General features: G+C 39.4%; 1 pseudogene; it reads left to right on the top strand.

Moving 5' to 3' along the window:
• The first annotated feature begins 284 nt into the window (after window positions 1–284).
• LOC128097675 (prolactin-3D4-like) lies at window positions 285–5510 on the top strand (annotated as a pseudogene).
• The last annotated feature ends 436 nt before the right edge of the window (window positions 5511–5946 follow it).

Here is a 5946-nt window from a genome sequence, read left to right as displayed (position 1 = left end):
GTCATGAGAAACTTTGGATTCCCCAGGAATTAGAGTCAGAGAGGAAAGACAGGCCCCTGAAGGTGGTCTGCTATAATGCTGGGAATGAGACTGGGGTATTTTCAATGGTGGACAAGAATGTGCCGGTAGTTCTTTGTGTAGGTTTGAGGACTTGTGGTCTTTCCCCTGTTCATGTTGGCTTGTCTATTGTTGTTTGCTCTTGTTTAGTCATGTTGATAATACTTTATGTGTGTAGTATCGGACATTACTAAAAGACACAGTTTTATAGCAAACTTCCTGATCCTATGGCTCTTACAGTCTTTCTAGCCTCCTGTTCCCTAATGTTCCCTCAATCTTGGGTATAGGACTTGTTTTGTAGATGTGTCCAACTGGACGGGGTTCCAGAACTCTACGTTTTGATTGATTGCAGTTTTCTATAATGGTCTCCATCTGTTTTAAAAAGAAGTTTCCTTGCTGAGTCAGGAAAGCTACACTTATCTGTGAATATAAGGACAACTACTTAGAGTGTGATTAGGTATGATGATGTTTTAGTAAAGTATGTTTGTATATTCTCCTCATATCTATGACTTCATTAGTCCTGGGTAATTATATAGGTTTTGGGTACCTGGAATTATTACCCTCTTTTGAGCACTTCTGAAGTCCAATTACAGTGCTGTTAGTTACCACTAAGGTATGTGTACCACTACTGTACCCTTAGTGCTATCGTGGCATGCTGGTCATTACTGTGGTTCATAGGTATCATAGCAGGACAAGACTTTTGGTTGCATCCCTCCTTTGGAAGATTGAATGGTATCTTCTCAAGGAGAAGGCATTCAGGTCAATTCTATATCAGAGGCCTCTGGGCTTTGTACCTAATGTGTATGATGTCTTACCTTCCAGCTCTGGGAAGCAACCAAGGGCAATCACAATTGTTTCCTAGGTTTTGTTAGTCTCTTGGACCAACCTTGACCAACAACTGAAAATAGGGTTTCTCGTGCCTGGTATTGTATTTCTGCTTCATCAGACATCTACTCTCCTCCTCCTCCTCCTTTTTATTCTTCTTTTTCTTCTTCTTCAGCCTCTTCTTCCTCCTTCTCCACCTCTTCTTCTTTTAATCATATACCAAAAGAATGCTATTTCCTACTACAAAATCACATGCTCAACTATATTGATAGTTCTTCTCTTTTCACAATAGCTAAGACATGGGAACAGCCTAGATATCCATCAACCAATGAATGGATAATAAAAATGTGGTGTCTATATACAGTGGAATTTTATTCAGCTATAAAGAAAAATGAAATTATGAAATTTTCAGTCAAATATGTGGATCTGGAAAACATTATACTAGTTGAGGTAACCCAGACCCAGAAAGACAAAATTATATTCTCACTTATATGAGTGTCTTAGCATCAAACATTTAGATTTTTTTGTTTAATTCAGAGTATCTGTACAACTCAGGAAATTAGAAAGAGACTATTGATGGGGAGGGAAAAGAAATATTTTAAGGGAAGAGGAGGGAGTAGTACAGAGGTAATATGAAGGGCTAAGGTAGAATACTGGGGAGGGAGGTTTTAGTGGGAAGATAAATGGGAAGATATGCCAGAGAATAGGCCTAGGGAGTGATAATTAACAATGGGAATCTGGGGATGTTTGAAAAGCTATATGGAAACCTATTATTTTTATAAACTTTATATACATGTGTGTGTATTCATAAAAATATTATTTATCCAACCTTGGTTTCAACAATTCTCGCTCATATTAATCCTCCTTTTTCTTGCCAATTGGACTCCCAAAGCTCCACCTGGGGCCTAGCTGTGGATCTCTGCATCCAGTTCCCTCAGTCATTGGATGAAGTTTCTAGCACAACAATTAGGGTGTTTGGCCATCCCATCACCAGAGTAGGTCAGTTCAGGCTGTCTCTCAACCATTGCCAGCAGTCTATTGTGGAGGCATCTTTGTGGATTTCTGTGGGCTTCTCTAGCACTTTGCTTCTTCCTATTCTCATGTGGTCTTCATTTACCATGGTCTCCTATTCCTTATTCTCCCTCTCTTTTCTTGATCCAGCTGGATCTCCCACTCCTCCAAGCTCTCTTTCCCTCGACCCTCACCCTTCATTACCCCCACTCACATCCAGGCTGTTCATGTAGATCTCATCCATTTCTCCATCATTGGGCAATCCTTGTGTCTTTCTTGGGGTCCTGTTTTCCAGGTAGCCTCCCTGGTGTTGTGAGTAGCAGTCCAGTCATCCTTGTTTCACATCTAGTATCCTACTATGAGTAAGTACATACCATGTTTGTCTTTCTGAGTCTGGGTTACCTCACTCAGGATGATTTTTTCTAGATCTATCCATTTGCCTGCAAACCTCATGATGTCATTGTTTTCCTCTGCTGAGTAGTATTCCATTGTGTATATGTACCACATTTTACTTATCCATTCTTCAGTTAAAGGGCATCTAGGTTGTTTCCAGGTTTTGGCTATTAAAAAACAATGCTGATATGAACATAGCTGAGCAAGTGCTCTTGTGGTTTCATTGAGAATCCCTTGGGTATATGTCCAAGAGTGGTATAGCTGGATCTTGGGTGAGATGGATTCCCAATTTTCTAAGAAAGCACCATATTGATTTCCAAAGTGGTTGTACAAGCTTGCATTCCCACCAGCAGTGGAGGAGAGTTCCCCTAGCTCTACATCCTCTCCAGCATAAGGCATCTTCAGTGTTCTTGATCTTAGCCATTCTGACAGGCATAAGGTGGTATCTCAGAGTTGTTTTGATTTGCATTTCCCTGATAATTAGGGATGTTGAGCAATTCCTTAAATGTCTTTCAGCCATTTGAGTTTCCTCTGTTGAGAATTCCCTGTTTAGTTCTATAACCCATTTCTTAGTTGGACTGTGGTGCATTTTGATGTCTAATTTCTTAAGTTCCTTATATATTCTGGATATCAGTCCTCTGTCAGATGTGGGGTTGGTAAAAACCTTTTCCCATTCTGTAGGCTGTCGCTTTGTCTTGTTGACCATATCCTTTGCTCTACAAAAGCTTCTCAGTTTCAAGAGGTCCCATTGATTGATTGTTTCTCTCATTGTCTGAGCTACTGGTGTTATATTTAGGAAGTGATCTCCTATGCCAGTGCATTCAAGACTACTTCCTACTTTCTCTTCTAGCAGGTTCAGAGTAGCTGGATTTATGTTGAGGTCTTTGATCCACTTGGACTTAAATTTTGTGCACGGTGATAGATATGGATCAGTTTTCAGCCTTCTACACATTGATATCCAGTTATGCCAACACCATTTGTTGAAGATGCTTTCTTTTTTCCATTATACACTTTTGGCTTCTTTGTCAAAAATTGTATGTTCATAGTTGTGCAGATTATTGTCAGGGTCTTCAATTCGATTCCATTGGTCCACATGTCAGTTTTTATGCCAGTATCAAGCTGTTTTTATTACTGCAGCTCTATAGTAGAGCTTGAAGTCAGGGATCGTGATGCCTCCAGAGGTTGTTTTATTGTACAGGATTCTTTTGGCTATCCTGGGTTTTTTTGTTTTTCCATATGAAGTTAAGTATTATTCTTTCCAGGTCTGTGAAGAATTATGTTGGTATTTTGATGGGGATTGCATTGAATCTGTAGATTGCTTTTGGTAAGATTGCCATTTTTACTATGTTAATCCTACCTATCCATGAACATGGGAGAGCTTTCCATTTTCTGACATCTTCAATTTCTTTTCTCAGGGACTTAAAGTTCTTGTCATATAGGTCCTTCACTTGCTTGGTTAGTGTTACCCCAAGTTATTTTGTATCATTTGTGGCTATTGTAAAGGGTGATGTATCTCTGATTTCCTTCTCAGCCTGTTTGTCAATTGTATATAGGAGGACTACTGATTTTTTTGAGTTGATCTTGTATCCTGCTATGTTGCTGAAGGTGTTTATAAGCTGTATCAGTTCCTTGGTTGAATCTTTAGGGTCACTCAAGTATACAATCATGTCATCTGCAAATAGGGAAAGCTTGACTTCTTCCTTTCCAATTTGTATCCCCTTAATTTCCTTATGTTGTCTTATTGCTCTGGCTAGAACTTCAAGTACTATACTGAATAAGTATGGGGAGAGCGAGCAGCCTTGCCTCGTTCCTTATTTTAGTGGAATTGCTTTGAGTTTCTCTCCATTTAATTTGATGTTGGCTGTTGGCTTGCAGTAAATTGCCTTTATTATGTTTAGATATATCCCCTGTATTCTTGATCTCTCCAAGACCTTTATCATGAAGGGGTGTTGGATTTTGTCAAATGCCTTTTCTGTGTCTAGTGAGATAATCATGTGGTTTTTTTTCTTTGAGTTTGTTTATATTTTTTTTCTTTGAATTTGTTTATATGAGTTTGTTTATATATTGAGACCAAGGTTGGATAAAGCACAGGGACAAATAGCCAAACAAATGGAAACACATGAACTATGAACCAATGGCTGAGGGGCCCCCAACTGGATCAGGCCCTCTGAATAGCAGGGGTATGTATGTTACTGTTGGTGTCAAATCTGCTCCTTTGGGAGCATGTAGCCTCCAAACTGACTGGCTCTTTGTCCACTGAAGACCTGTATTATTGAGCGGTTGGTCTGTCTCATACCACATATTTCCTGGCTGCAGATTTATACCATGAATTTAACATGAAATATATCAATTCCAGTTGGATCAAGAACAGGAGGCTCAGCCTATGTCACCCTGCTTCCATCCACACTCCTTAGTCCCGTGAGGAAGTCCACGAAACAAAAACTGAAGACCTTCTAAAAGCAATGATCAATATTTCCCATGCCTGGGAAGAACCACTGAAACACCTGATTTCTGCAGTGCCCACTCTCAAGGAAGCTTCTGATAAAATGCTGAAAAGAGCCAATGCTATGTGGAACAGAACCTGTGTGCTTCAGGAAGGAATGAAGATCATACTCAGCAGGAACCAGAATAAAGTTGAAAAAGATCCCTACCCTGCCTGGTCTGGACTGGCAGACTTGCAGTCATCTGATGAAGACACTCACCTTTTTGCCTTTTATAGCCTGGTCCGCTGCCTGAAAAGGGATACTCATAAGATTGACACTTACCTTAAGATGCTGAGGTGCTGAGATATCTTTAAAAATGAGAGTTTTAATGTATGAGTGCTGACTGCACAACCCTGTAATGTCCTCCTGACATGAGCCATTTTGATCAAGAACTGTAGTGCTTTTATTTCTTCTCAGTGCATGCACAGCTATAATGGATTTCTTTTTATACAACAAAATCTTATACTTTAGAAACAACAAAAAAAATATTATTTAATTGGAGTTACCCTAAACAGGGATTATAATCATCCAAAAAGCCATAGGCTGCCAAACAAAAAGCCCAATGTCAGTAAAGAATACCCCCCTCAAACTGTAAGAGGTGTCTCAGAGACCACATCCCCCAAAAGAAATAAAGGATATTGCCATTGCTCTCAGTTGCCCACCTGAATTCAATGCTAAGATCTTGTTGCTGAAGACAACATATGCACTGGTCATAAAACATGGCAAAATCAAATTGTTATTTGAGCAGGATGCTTCCTCCATGCTAGCTAGCTCTCGTAGTACTAGAAGGGACTCACATGTGAATCCTGTGAACTGCAATAATGACTGATGTATCAACAGCAATATAGGCATGTGAATGAAATAGTGGCACAAATGTTAATGGATGTAACCAACTGCTTTCTTATTGGACTTAAGACTTACTACACAGAAAGAAACATATGCAAATCTGTCAAAGAAACAATATTTGGGGAGCTCATAGGTCCCAAAATACTCCTAGTATTTTGCTAAATAGACATAGCATCAAATTGCCTTCTAATTTTATATTTCTATCCCTACATATTAGTGCAGCTGTCAGACATAATCAGAAAAGTTTCTTTATGCAGTAGATGGTAGTTAATCCAGAAACTCAAAACTGGTCAAAGTGCAGAGAAAAATTACTATGGAATGCTCAGCCACA

Source organism: Peromyscus californicus, unplaced genomic scaffold (assembly GCF_007827085.1).
Source record: "Peromyscus californicus insignis strain IS unplaced genomic scaffold, ASM782708v3 Scaffold_5__1_contigs__length_169319896, whole genome shotgun sequence".
Taxonomy (NCBI): Eukaryota; Metazoa; Chordata; class Mammalia; order Rodentia; family Cricetidae; genus Peromyscus; species Peromyscus californicus.
Note: the sequence above shows the minus strand (reverse complement) of the source record. Positions and strands in the feature narration are given on the sequence as shown.